This window comes from Anolis sagrei, chromosome 4 (assembly GCF_037176765.1).
Source record: "Anolis sagrei isolate rAnoSag1 chromosome 4, rAnoSag1.mat, whole genome shotgun sequence".
NCBI lineage: Eukaryota > Metazoa > Chordata > Lepidosauria > Squamata > Dactyloidae > Anolis > Anolis sagrei.
Genome location: NC_090024.1, coordinates 102,944,334 through 102,959,931, shown reverse-complemented (window position 1 = coordinate 102,959,931; position 15,598 = coordinate 102,944,334).

Genomic DNA, 15,598 nt, shown 5'->3' with positions numbered 1-15,598 from the left:
GCATTGGCAACATGTATTTTGTGGTCACTGAGCCCACAAGTTGGCTTTGGACTGCATTATATGGGCAGTGTAGAAGCACCCTTTAAACACTTGTAGCAGCTTGTAGGAAGCTAAGTTCAAAACATAATAACTCTGTATTTTAAAACAGGACATCTATTGTCTATTGAGTGAAAAAGGATATGAAGGGGCCTGAGGTTTTTAGATCTGTGAAGTGGTAAAATACTTCAGAACAACAGCATGCAGTAAAGAGAATGCATTATTAGAAACTAGTATATTACTGAGATGGTTTAGCTGAGTAGATTTTTTATTCAGCTTCTTTTATTCATATGTAATTTTAAAGTGTATTAGGAGATTTGGACTCAATGGCTCTTTCCTCCCTTGATATCTTGAATTTTTAAATTATCTCTTTTCTGCAGTTATTACCAAAGCCTAGTGGCATCTCATGTGGGTTTGCTGGCAGACTGCTGCTATACACTTCAGAATGATGAAGGATGTCTTTCCTCTTAGACCCAAATCCATTTATTAATGCTGAGTAGGACCATTTAATCAACTGTATTTAACTACACATTGATTCACCATTCAACCATTGATTGAACGGGTCTACTCTAGTTGTAACTAACCAGTAGGATGCCAACCAATGGCTGCCATGAGGTAAAGGGGGACATTTTTAAGTTACATGTTTATGAGTTAGCTATGGAATAGATACCAGTGCCCAGCACATGCCATGGAGGGTCCCACTTGTGTTGGTCATTCTTATCCATTTGACAGTTATGCATCTCCATGTGCCAGTACAGTTGTCAACTGAAGAATCATATCAGAAAATGCACCACATTTTCTCCCACTCATTTAATAATTCTCTGTGTCAAAATTAGATAATCTTTTGGTGAAAAATCCAATTTCCAAATCTAATATTAGGAATGGCAAACTCCAACCCAGAAATTGTTACTATATATGGAATTGTACAACGCATGACAGAGATAATGTCTCCCACCAAACCTTTCTCAGTCATGATACCTTAACATATCATTACCCCATGAACCCAACCCCTGTGACCTCCGACATTCCTCAGTGTGGATCACATAACCAGTAACTACCCATATGTCTTCTTTCACTAACCCCCCCCCCCCCCCCTTTGTGGCAGTCATCAAATCTACCTTTGTCTTATTTTCCAGAAACACAAGTGCCAGACTCCATTTGTTTGCAAATTCTTCATTATTTCCTTATCCCTCTGCTATTATTTGTCAGCTTAGCCATTTGGATATAATCTAATAATTTATCTCCCCAATCTTTAATAGTTAACTTTCCCCCCCACCTCCATGTTTTAGCTATTATTAATTTTGCCGCAACAAAGCAATATTGACAAATTTCTTCATCTCCTGCACTAATACACCTTCTAAATAGTGCCAATATGCACATTTCTGGGTTGGTGATCATATTGTTTGTTTCTTTCATCACCTTTTTCCAGAATTTTAAAATGATATTATAGGTTCACCAAACTTGGAAAAAATATCATTTCAACTTCCTACACCTCCAGCAAGCCTCTCACCCTGTTTTCTCAATTTTGGCCAATAACTCTGGAGTTATATAAGGTAAAGGTAAAGGTAGTTCCCTGACATTAAGTCCAGTCATGTCTGACTCTGGGGTGTGGTGCTTATCTCCATTTCTAAGCCGAAGAGCCAGCATTGTCCGTAGACACCTCCAAGGTCATGTGGCCGGCATGACTGCATGGAGCACCGTTACCTTCCCGCTGGAGCGGTACCTATTGATCTACTCACATTTTGCATGTTTTCGAACTTCTAGCAGAAGCTAGGGCTGACAGCGGAAGCTCACACCGCTCCCCGGAATCGAACCTGCGACCTTTCGATCAACAAACTCAGCAGCTCAGTGCTTTAACCCACTGCGCCACCGGGGGCTCCCTGGAGTTATATAAGTTCTATAAGACATACTTTCTCTAATTGAGCCAGCCACTGAAAATTTAAATCCCTTTTTCCAAAGATGTTCCCACTCTTCTAAGTCAATATTTCTACCTAAGTCTTTGGCCCACATAATCATAACAGTTTTTATCCAGTTTACTAAATTATATTCTAGAATATGTTTGCAAATCCTGGAGATTAAGCCTTTTGTTGCCCTTCTCAAAGATACTTCCTAACTTCAATTTTTTTAGAAGCAAATGCTACCCTCTCATCCTTCCTAAATCTGTCATGCAATTGGAAGAAGCTGAACCAGTCTTTTATCCCAAATCATTCCTCAGCAATAGGTTGTCCTTTGTTACTGGTGCCTTCATCTAGTTAGTTCTGTCACTATCTTGATTTAAACAAAGACTTTCTTGATTTTATCCAGGATTTTCAGTCTCTTTTTCAGTCCCTTGACCATTCCAGCATATTAGTTAAAATGGCAATATATATAATTCAATCTCTACATCCTTTGAGATTTGGTTCTAAGATTTCTATTGATGCTAACCATCAGTGGAGATCCTCTAAGGATTATCTAAGGATCAGTGAAATGGCAGGAAGCTACAGCAGGCTATCTTTGCACATTAGCGCAGTGCACAGCGTATGGCAAATTAAGGTTTGCTTTCTGGAATTTCTTCTGAATATTTTCAAGCTGTGTTTGGTTGAATGCAAAACCAACTGATATGGAGGGATGACTCAATATACATTTTTGCAACTTTACCATTGTAATGTCATTAAAAAGCTGTGATTATTTTTGTTCTGTAGAACATTCCCTTGATGCTGCTATGGTTAATTCTTTCTCTTCCTCTGCCTTTAGGGATGCAAGCATAATTAAAATATGTAAAATATTGAACTGTTTTTGCCATTAGGCTAAATTAAGGCCCCTTCTACACAGTTGTATAAAATCCAGATTATCTGCTTTGAACTGGATTATCTGGCAGTGTAGACTCAGATAATCATGTTAAGAACAGGTAATGTGGATTATCTACCTTGATATTCCAGATTATACGGTGGTGTAGAAGGGTCCTCAGAGACAGTCTAAGGCCCCTTCTACACAGCTGTATAAAATCCACTTTGAACTGGATTATATGGCAGTGTGAACTCAGATAATCATAGAATCACAGAGTTGGAAGACACCTCATGGGCCATCCAGTCCAACTTCCAGCCAAGAAGCAGGACAATCATGTTCAAAGCACCCCCAACAGATGACCATCCAGCCTCTGTTTAAAACATTATGTTTTGTGGCGCAGTGGGTTAAAGCCCCGTGCCAACAGGACTGAAGACTGACAGGTCGCAGGTTTGAATCCGGGGAGAGGCGGATGAGCTCCCTCTATCAGCTCCAGCTCCTCATGCGGGGACATGAGAGAAGCCTCCCACAAGGATGATAAAGCATCAAAAAATCATCCAGGCGTCCCCTGGGCAACGTCCTTGCAGACGGCCAATTGTCTCACAACAGGAGCGGTCACTCCTGACACGACAAATAATAATAATAATAATAATAATAATAATAATAATAATAATAGGCATCAGAATGAGAGAACCAATTCTAGACTTACCAAAAGAACCAAGAAATACCTCTATATACACACATATGCAAACCATCCCAAAGAGAGGAATTAAATTGGATTAACATTTACAAGGCATGTGAACAGTTCATTTTGAACAATGTTTTAAAGCTTCTGTCCAAGTGAACACTTGTCCCTTGCCTACTGAAATGTCAAAGCCAATGTTCACAAATCTGTGCTGATATGTTTGGAGATTAATCAATTTTATATATATTTCATAGTCATTTATTAATTTCTGGCTCTGTTCTCTTCTGTGCTCAGTTAGAGTTATTTAGAAAGTAAGATTTCCTTTAAAATTACGCAAATCTACACCCTTGTACAAAACTTACAACTAGCATTATTTTAGAAACCTATGAAATAAAAATGAGTGCCAGTACCATGTACCACTATGGAAGTCTCAAAATTGCTTAATTGGAACATTTTTATTGCGATGTACTATTTTAAAAGCTTGTGCTCTGTATTCTACTGTGAGCTATTGCAGAAGACCATGGTAACATTTAAAACATGATTTTTAAATGAGAATGAGTAATATTTAGAGCTGCATGAAATCTCTTAAGCCATTGGGAGATTTGTCTCTACCAAGTGATTTCTCAGATACAAAGTAGTGTGTGCCAAATCAGTCTCAAAGAATCATGTTTGCATCCTTATTGGAGCTAATATACAGTTGGTTTTCCACACTCACAGATTTAACTTTCATGGATTTTATTGTGGAAAATGTACTGCTGTTGTGTGCCACTTTGGTGGATAGACATGCAGTTAGTGGATTGTTGTAGGTTTTTCGGGTTGTATGGCCATGTTCTAGAAGCACTCTTTCCTGATGTTTCGCCTACATCAGTGGCAAGCATCCTCAGAGGTTGTGAGGTTTGCTGGAAACCGGAAAATGGGGTTTACATGTCTGTGGAAGGTCCAGGGTAGGAGAAAGAACTCTTGTCTGATGGAGCTAGGTGTGAACATTTCAATTGGCCAGCTTGATTAGCATTTGATGGCCTGACAGTTTTTAGGTGTGGCTTGTTACTGCCTGGGAAATTTCCTTGTTGAGAGGTGACCAGGTGTTCCTGATTGTTTCCTGGCTGGAATGTCCCTGTGTTTGAGTTTTGTTTTTTATTTACTGTTATAATAAGGGTATTTTTAGTATCAGAAGCCAGATTTTGTTCATTTTCATGGTTTCTTCCTTTCTGTTGAAATTGTCCACATGCTTGTGGATTTCAATGGCTTCTTTGTGTAGACTACTTCAATTAGAGAAGTCGCCATAGCAGAGCACCTGATGAACCAACCTGGACACAGCATATTATTTGAGAACACAGAAATGCTGGACCACTCTCACAACTACTATGTCAGGCTGTACTTCTTTGGCCAAGAGGGGCACTGACAGCTTTCTTCTCTTGGGCAAGGATGGACAATCCATCTAGGTCAGTGGTTCTCAACCTGGGGTCCCCAGATGTTTTTGGCCTTCAACTCCCAGAAATCCTATCAGCTGGTAAACTGGCTGGAATTTTTGGGAGTTGTAGGCCAAAACACCTGGGGACCAACAGGTTGAGAACCACTGATCTAGGTGGAGGCCCTGACTGAGAGGCAGGTGCCAAAGAGAAAGAGAGGTCCTTCAGGGGTAAAAAGGAAGTCCACAGCCAAGGTCCCTCATTACCTGCTCTTTCCTTCTATTTGCTCTTTTCCTTCCTTCTGAGTCAAACTTGAGCAAATGCCTATCTTCTGATCCCTCTACTGTAACTATGAGTGAGGCTCCCATGGGCTGAAAACCAAAAGTGGAACTCTTCCTATAGTCTCGGTCCATGACTATGTTGTTGGATTACAGCATGAACTCTGGGACACCTGTACCCATGTGAATTTGATGCCAAAGGACAAATGGGGAATGGATAGGAATCTTTGCATCTTCAAAAGAAATTCCAGAATGCAGCTGAACCCCACTACCAGACTCTACCATGACAGGGGGATCTCTCTGGGTATCTCCTTTTGTGTGCATGTACACTCCCATTTTTCCCTGGCAAGAGAACAAGCAAGAGATGCCATCAGATGCTCCAAATCACTGGGGGGGGGGGGGGAGGAGGAAGGCAACTGAGGTGGTGATGGTGGAGTGAAGGAAGTGGAAGAGGAAAGTGGGGGAGGCAACCAAGGAGGAAGACAGAAGTATGAGCCATGATATGGGACAGCAAAAGAGAGATATAGGAGAATGAATATATTAGTGCAGGATGGTTTTCATTGGTATCATCATACTAGGAAACAAATGCAATGGAAATGTGGTAGAGACAGTCTCTAAATGAGGGAGGTCTGATAGCCTATTCCATTTCTGCTATTTATTTTTTACTTCCTGGATTAGTCATATGGTTGACTTTTGCTGACGAAATATGGAATGAAAAGGAAGGCCCTGTGATAATGCATAACTTATTAGAATAGTTTCAGTTATACAATTACTAAGGATAAAATGAGGACACTACTTCCTGAATCTGTCAGGGAAAATCCCACTTAATAATAATCAGCATCATTTATTTATATAGCACCATCACTGTACATGATGCTTTACTTGTAAACAGCAAAACAGCCCCCTACCCCAAGCCTTACCATCTAATTAAGCCAAGAAAGAAATAGAAAAGGAGATGGCAATGAGGGAGGCAATCATGTCCAGCAGATACTGCCTCTTCTCCCTCTGTGGCCAGGGCAGTGGCATCTGGATCAATAGTTATGAAATCAATAAGATTATATTTTTAAAAGCGGTGTATTCAAACAGATTTAGCTAAATAATGACATTGCTAAGGACTAGTAGAATTTATTGAGAATGGAGCCAATAGGCCAGAATATAAATAATTAGTTAAAAAAGAATGGTTATTGATTAAAAAGAACAAGTACTTTAATTTGAAAATATGAATGGAGTTGTTGACCTACTGAATATTTCAGCAGAAGCTGTCATGAGAGCAGGTGACTACAAATCTTGTTGTCAAAAATCTCTCAAAAGTTGTCCTGGTTATTCTTAGCCAGTCAATGTAGCTGAGGTTAAAACAGGATAATTTTGTGAACATACAGTACATAGATTGGAGATTAAAACATAAATGGTCCAAACAGAAATATGAAGGAAACTTTGGAGATCTGTTATGGACTGTATGGGAGGAGGGGATAGCTGGTGAGTACATACTTCCTCAGAGGTGTGCTTTGTGTGTTTCTCCTCCTTGGTTGTAACCAAAAGAAGCCACTGGAATTTGGGCTGGAGATTCTCAGGGATGCTGACCTTCTGGAGTTTGCGCCTCCGTTTTCTTCATGTTAGGATAAAAGGAGAGGCAGCATAACTTCCTTTTTTCAAAACTTAATAAAACCCATTGTATGAATCAGAAATTTTTATTTTTTATCATACCTAAAATTTTGTTTTACACAGTTTAGAAGAACAAATTAGTTAGGTGACGTTCCCTATTCTCCATACACTGAGTAAACTGATTTCTGGCATTTGTCATGACTCTTGCCAGCATAGCAGGCATTATGTTGGCAATTTCTTCCTGGATGTTGGTCTTCAAATCTTGTAGGGTCCTTGGATGGTTCACATAAACACGGGATTTCAAAAAACCCCATAGAAAAAAAATCACAAGTGGCCAAATCTGGAGAGCGGGCTAGCCACTCCAAATCCACTCGAAAAGTAGGCCTCAAAGGCAAAAGCATGCTCCTCACTGTTCCAATGCATGATGGCAATTGAAATGTGTCAGGACAAAACTTTATACTCCCGCCTCTCGAATGAGACTACTAGCACTCTGCTACGTCTTCAACTAACTGAATGGCGCACATTTAAAAAAAGGAAGCTATGCTGCCTCACCCTGCATAACAAATGTTTAATTCTTAAATCAATAGTTGTCTTTTTTTACAAAGTTAACCAAAAATTGGATGTAATAAAGTTGAAAAGAAATGTCTAAAAGATCGTAATAGTATGAATGCCCTATACTACATCAGAGATAGCTATTGCATTACATCGAAGTCATTAGTAAATTTACATTGTCATAATTATAACACAGAAGTATCATACTTCAAACAATAAAGAAACAAAATGTGTTTTAACTAAATTTTTTTGCAGCATTACCAATTGTTTTGTATTATGTGTTGAGCAAGTAAAAATAGCTGAAAACCAAAGAGTAAACCTAGAGACTTTTGAAGAAAATGCTTGAATTTAACAAATGTATATCCACCAATGACACCTCTACTGATTGTATTTTTTTAAAAAAAGTATCAAGTGTAACCACAGTGAGAAGGTCAATGGTAATAAATAAATATCAAGGCATTGGCACATAACCGCCCACCATTGATCAGCCTTGGTTTAGTTCTCCAATGAAGAGACCCTGCGAAAGGAAGCATATAACAATTAAGATCATATTTTTTCTAAGGAAGTGACGGAGGATGCATCCACACTGTAGAATTAATTTACTTTGACACCATTTTAACTGCCATGGCTCAATATGGATTCTTGGCATTTGTGGTTTGGTGACGCACCAGCACTATTTAGTAGAAAAGACTTAAGATCATGTAAAACTATTACTGCTATGATTCTATAGCTTTGAGACAAAGCTGTCAGAGAGAGAAGGAAAGAAGAAGAGAAGGGGGGAGGTGGTGGAAGGGAAAGACACACACACAAAACCTCTTTTTTTGCTGTATTTTAATGACATTTCGATGTTAGTCTAAGACTTTCACAGATATTACATTTCTGTATCCATTCTTTGTTCCAACTTTGTGGTAATTGGATTGTTTTGTGTTGGGGTGCATTTCTTGATTACTTCTGTATTTTTGTCCTAAATAAAAATGCAAGAAATAGTAAGCACAGAACTCCCATAGAGCCACTGTGGGGAAAAACAGAAAATGAAGTGTTCTAATTTTAAGCCTCCTGATGTTGCCTGAAAAAGAAATTCAACAGAGAACTGTAAATGGTCAAACATTTAAAAATGGAAAGAGGTATATATTTGTGTCCAAACTTATACATAGCAGAATATATAACTAACTTGGTCTTTTCGTAATTCGTGCCATGCTTCTAAGATGGGAGATAATTGATTTGTCTTTGAAATTCTTAACATATAATGCAATTTGAACTGGATTATATGGTCAGTACAGACTCATTTAATCCAGATTGAATTGCACTGAACAGTATATGAGTCTACACCAGGCATGGACAAACCTTTTAGAGGGGGGCATATATCTGACCAGGCAGGGCAGGCTGGGGGGTTGAAGAGGTCAATGTTTGGCACTGGGGTGGTTGGCAATGGGGGGGGGGGAGGCCATAGGGTAGTTGGCACAGGGGAGAAAGGCTGTGAGTCCAATTACATGGGGAGAAAGCCCAGGGAGGAGGACTTGCTGTGTGCGACTCCCTGGAGAACTTATCTGTAAGAAAGAAAGTAAAGGTAAATTCTGGCTTTTAAACAATTCCTTGAAATAGGAATATTTGATTCTATAAACATCACTGACCTCTACTTACTGAAGGAGACTAAAAGTTGAAGCCAGTAGTTGTAACAATCCAATCACTGCTACTACCTCCACTCACCATCAAATCAGTGATTGTGTTGAAGCCTGCTGGCTCAGTCCAACTGATGCAGGACAAAAAACCCATTGTGACATAGTTACATATGACCCTTCTAAGAACGCAACCACTTTTTTCTCTTAACAAACTGAAGATAAAACCCACATAAAACCACTGGGTAAAGATACTAGTTACCAGCTTTTACAAGCAACCAGTCAGTGATCCAGCACTAGTCCCATCAATGTAGTTGCAATGCTCAGGGATACTATCCTGCAAGAATGAAAGAAAAGGCCTCAGACTGGCTTTTCAAAACACATTATAATGGACATGTTTGCTCCCATAAACTCCATTGACCTTGTACTCTAATTACTGAATGACAGACATCACATGCAACTCTTAGAACGATTCCATCAATGCTTCCTCCGGAAAATCCTGCAAATCTCTTGGGAAGACAAGAGGACAAATGTCAGCGTGCTGTAAGAAGCAAAGACCACCATCACTGAAAAGATGGCCCTCTGCCATCAACTCCACTGGACTGGCCACGTTGTCCAGATGCCTTACCACCGTCTCCCAAAGCAGTTGCTCTACTCTGAACTCAAGAATGGAAAACGGAATGTTGGCAGGCAGGAAAAGAGATTTAAAGATGGGCTCAAAGCCAACCTTAAAAACTCTGAGAATTGGGAAGCCCTTGCCTGTGAGCGCTCCAGCTGGAGGTCAGCTGTGACCTGCAGTGCTGCAGAATTTGAAGAGGCACGAATGGAGGACGAAAGAGAGAAACGTGCCAAGAGGAAGGCACATCAAGCCAACCCCAACCAGGACCGCCTTCCACCTGGAAACCAGTGCCCTCACTACGGGAGATGATGCAGATCAAGAATAGGGCTCCGTAGTCACCTACAGACCCACCCTGGAGGATCGCCTAAGTAAGTAAGTAAGTTATAGTGAATGGTTGAAAGGAAGAAAAGTCCTCCTGCAAACCTTAGACATCACTGTGAAAAAATAAAGGTTGATCCCATAAATAGTACCCCCCCCCCCCCCCCCGTTTGCTCTCAACAGAGTGACTGAGCTCAAAAGTGATTTGTAGCAGTTATGTATACCTGGAGGCTCCTAGCTCTACTCAATTATTGATTCCACAAAATGGTCACCACTTAGCTGTGTGCTCTCACCATCAGCTCAGGTGAGAACTCACAGCTTAAAACTAAAATAGAGTCCCATACCATCCTTAACCAAACAGTGAAAGAGTAAAGTTTGACCCCACAAACTGAGTGCAGCCTCTGCTTTCAACTCAGTAACTGAGCTCAATTGCTGACAGAAGCAGGTATATAGACCTGGTAGTTATTAGCTCCACCCAATTAGTAACTTCGACCTTAAACTAGACCCCAAAGGCTTAGGTGACTTATCAGAAGCTTCTTCTCTTTAGACTAAAGGATCGGGTAACTCAACCCTTTACAAGAGCTCAAGTGAGAGCACATAGCTCAAAAGTACAAAAATCCCACACAAGCTTTACTAATGGCAATGAAAGAGTAAAGGTTAACCCCCTAAGTACTCTCAGCTCTCAACTCAGTGACTGAACTTATATGCTGAAAGCAGCAGATCTATAGACTTAGTGGTTGCTAGCTCCACCCTCTAGCCAATTAGTGACAAATCAGAAGTAGTCTTCTGCTCCTTTTGACTAATTAATCAGATGATTCAGCAGAATCCCCGCTCCTGTAAATTAAGAGCTCAGGAAAATATGGACAACAAAGTTCAAATTGGAGTCTTTTGTCCATATTTTCTCCAAAACCATAGAGGGGGATTGTTGTTGTTGTTATGGCATTTCACAAAAACTTAAGAATTGTAATGTATTTCTCCTGGTTAATGCCAAGATGGATTTCAAGAGAGGGGATGTATGCCCTTGCATACATTACCTCAGATATTTATCAACCTGTCACATTTTTCCCACTGTAATCCCTTCATATAATCTTGCTAGTAAGGCCCTGCCAATTTTTTCTTCTTCTTCATAATACTATCTATGCTGAAATCAATTTGACATTATCTGCATTTTGTGCTATTTATTTAGCAAAAGCTCAAACATATTCCACCCCTATTTTGGTCTTATTTATATTTTGTCAGCTAATTCCTCTCTTGTGTTAGGTTTCTTAAGACCTTTTATTTTATAGGTAATGTGTCCACATTGTACACAATGTTCTTTATTGGATGCTGGGGTGCTTCAAACTGCAGTACACAACTTCCATCACATTCAGCTCTCCCCATCATTTGCTCCAATAGTTTCATTCTCTTCGTTTATTCCTTTGTGTCTAGACAAGTTTGATCCCACTATGAAAATGAAAAATCTGATTCTTCGTTAAGAATTTTTGCCTGTCAAAAAGATGGTAATCATCTCAAGAATATGAGGGATATGATGATAGTTTCAACCCCCAAAAAGGGGTTTCTGCGCTGAAAACTGTATTTTTCTGTTCAGAAATACCATTTCTGGACAGAAAGCAAGTTTTGTGTCTTGTTTTCTGTGAGGGAAATGCTGGTCTTTTGTGTACTTTGATTGTGCATTTCCTGCAAGGCAGGGGGTTGGACTAGATGACCCATATGGTCTCCTCTGACTCTCTGATTCAATAAACTTGTTTTCTGTGCACACTCTTTTCACCAACAACTACATCAACTTATAGCTGCAGGGTGTTTTTTTTCACTTGTCCACCAATCAGAGCTTTCTGCAAAGCTTCCTGCACAGGGGAGGAGCCCCAGGCTCAGCCTCTATGAGGAGTAGGAGTTGGAGAGAACATATGGGTTTTTGAGTTCTGTTCTTCTTTGTGTATTAACTTCAACTTCTAGCCTTTTGGATATTGCTTCTGCGACTTCTTTTTAAAAAAATTATTGAATGTGTATGTAAGATATTACAATTAACAATCACATCACTGATAAGTCAGAGGAAATAAATAGGCAAAATTTTCCATTAAATTCTCATTCATTTAGGTATATCCTATTTCCTGGACTTTTCCATTTCTATACATATATTCTATTTATATCAATTAGTTTTACACCCCTCCCTCCTCCTCTCACTACCCATCCTCCAGGAACAGTTGTATCTCTATTTCCAAAATTATTTCCATTGATCGAGCAGTCTGTTTTAACTACTTATATTTTCATTTTCCTTTGACTCTGACTATCAGAGTTTTCCATTTTGAATCCCAGTTCTCATTGGAATTTGTATATTTGATTCATCTTTCAAAAATATAGTCCTGAATTTTATAATCCGCTAAATACCGTAACCATCCTTTATTTCCCATTTTATTTGCTTTGTCTAGCCCAGGGTGCTGATTGCCTTGGCAGCTGGTATAACAGGCATGGGCAAACATTTTTGGATAGGGGAGAGGGGAAACCAAGGGCGGTGGATGGGCAAGAGGTGGTTGGGATGGGAAAAAGGGTTTCACACATGGATATGTGGGGCTCAGTGGAGAGCCCTGCACAGATGCGTGTGACTGCAGGGCCGTCTTCTTGGCAGGATGAAGAAGCACCCCACTGCACACTCCTATTTATTTATTTGTTTGTTTGTTTACAGTATTTATATTCCACCCTTCTCTCCCTGCAGTGGACTCGGCGGATTACAATGTACACATATATAGCAAAAATTCAATGCCAGTTAGACATACAATGTATATAGACATACACAGAAGCTATTTAACTTTTTCTGGCTGCCAGGGGAGCTGTCGCTTTCATTGTCCATCTGCAATACTGATGAAGTACTTCCGCATTCCCCACATGCTTTGCTGGAGTGCTTTTTTGCTGAAGTCTTTTTATGGCCTCATAAATTAGTTAATTAGCCTCCCCACACATAGGTGGTACCTAATTTTCCTACTTGACAGATGCAACTGTCTTTCGGGTTGCAAAGGTCGACAACAAGCTACACAAAAATGGCCGGAAGCTCACTCCGACCCGGGCTGGCTTCAAACTCATGACCTTCTGGTCAGAGTGATCTTAATGCAGCTGACACTCAGCCAGCTGTGCCACAATCCCAGTGCCTCCTCCTACTCCTACTGAGAGGAAGATTTCATACACAGCTGCCCAGGGCCTGCCTTGTCCTCCTGCTGAGGAGAGCTTGACACATGGCTGGCCAGGCTGCCTGAGAACCCTGCACAGATGTGACTGTAGTGCCCTCCTCTCAGCAGGACGGCATGTGGTCCACCATGCCCTCCTGGCAAGAGGAGGATTTTATACACAACTGCCCAGTGCTCTCGGGTGATCCTTGGGTAGTTTCATATGACTGCCCCAGCATACTCTCAGCCTGGAAATGTGATGACCCACCATGTTTCCAGGCTGAGAGGATAGGAAGTCACCTGGCTGCTGAGAGCTCCCCAGAGAGAGGTTGGCACCCTCGTGTCTCTGCCTCAGCTCTCCTCTAAGCCTAGAGATGCCACTGATGAGGGCTAGAAGAATATGTGGGCAAACTCACATGGGAAGATTTGATCTATCTGAAATCTTGGAAGTCAGCCGTATCAGTCTTTAAAAGTCATAGCCAGCATCTTGCATTTTGCCTGGAAATGGACAGGCAGCAAATGGACCTGTTGTTGCAAAGGAAGAACATATTCCCAGTAAACAGTCTCTGTTAACAATCTGACTGCATGTAATATTTATTCTAAGTTACATTCCCGTCTTGTTGCATGATGAGGAGACAGAATGGAATATTTATTTGATCTTCATTCTAAGTTGAGGCTTATTTTGGGCTTCTTTCATTGTAAACCAAAATGCACACATTTCAGTTATGTTTTCAAAACAAACTGGAAGTGTGTAGATAATCTTAAATAACACAAAATAGATGTTTCAGAAACCTAATAGCAAAGCAACAAAGGACTCTGAAAGCTTGAAACAAGGCCATATCCTTTTAAAAGACCCAATTTCCCCCTGAGACACAGAAAATAACAGGGAAAGCTAACATGGATATTTTTGAAGCAACACTATTATCCATATAAATAAACCTTTTAGATTGTGACAACACACTAAGCATATTACTTCCTTAAATATAGATTTTGGAAGGATTTACTACCAAAGTACATTGGCAATGGATGGACATAGAGGTCTTTCCCCCATAGTAACAGAACCAGTCCATGGGGAAAATGGTGGCAACGTTCACATTTTCATGAATAATAGAAGAGTTGCAAAAGGAAACCTTCCTCATAACATTGTTAGTGTCAAAAGAATATCACAGTCCCCCAAAATTGTTCTTGGTGTCTTGATTTTAAGGTCAATTCCTAGGGTTATATAGGGCATTTATTAAAATATGCATTGGGGAGACTGCATTAGCTCTAGTTTCTTAGATATGGTTATCATGATTTTCTATTGGTAAGCAGATGAAGACTGATATTTGGCATATGTTCTGTATCTCAAAAACTAAAATGTGTGTTGGCCATTGTATTGTGTTGTACCCATAAGAGCAGGAGAGTTTGGAAAGGTTACTTTTGGATTATAACTCATCAAAATACCCAACGAGGACAGTGATATCTCATTCTGACAGCACTATCGCAACTGTTTATAATGGTGACTATATTACCCCATTTTATTGACTTTCAAATATAATCCATTTAAACAAGAATATGAATAGCAAAGTAAAAGAAAAAATGGTGAAGCCTGATGCAGACTGGCTACAGTTCAGGAGAAGGTGAACATGGAAATTTGACAAACATAAACTGCATATTGCACCATTCTGCAAATATAATCTTTTTCCCCTCTTTACTCACAATAGGAGGGTTATACTTCATAGCTGTCAGGAAAAACTAACAATCATAGATAGTATGGGAGGAAAGATTTTGACTCTTTATATTGTCACATACCTCTGGAGTCTGATGATTAATGATGCTATGGAAAGATTAAATAATGGAGCAAGGTGCAGTAGAAAAAGAGGTTGAAAAGGGCAGAGACATACAAATAGAATGAAGAAAGCTATTTAGGAACAAAAATTGTCCTAGATTTCAGCAGGTGAAAGGCTCCATACTGGATGGAATTTTTTTTCAACATGTGATTTATACTGTTTTAAACAATACTTTCTGCTCCTTTACCTTTTGGACTCATTTGGCTCAAAACAGCAAGGAAGAATCATTAAATCATAATGGAGTACAGGCCAAGATTGCAACAGATATCTCTTGCAAGGTTATATTTCTTTAGCCATACACATTGTCTACTGAGTGTACAATTAAGCCAACTGAATAAGAGTGAATATGTACAGTAGAGTCTCACTTATCCAACCTTCACTCATCCAACATTCTGTATTATCTAACGCAGTCTGCCTCCTGCTTGGATCCACAGCTGTTTCGATACATTGCAATGTTTTGGTGCTAAATTCATAAATACAGTAATATTAATTAAGTCCATAGAATGGCAGTTTTTAAAGTTCTATAAGATGAAGATATGACTAGTATGCTTATATCAGTGTAGATTTAGAGAAGACTGAATCCACCAGAGTGAATTTGATACTGGAAGCTAAGCTAAGTCTTGGTTGGATGAAGGGCCACCTAGAAATACTAGGAGCTTTAGACTGTATTTCATAGAAATGAGCTATCCAACCATCTTTAAGTATTTTTTTTCTAAGTAATATGTATAGGATTCCA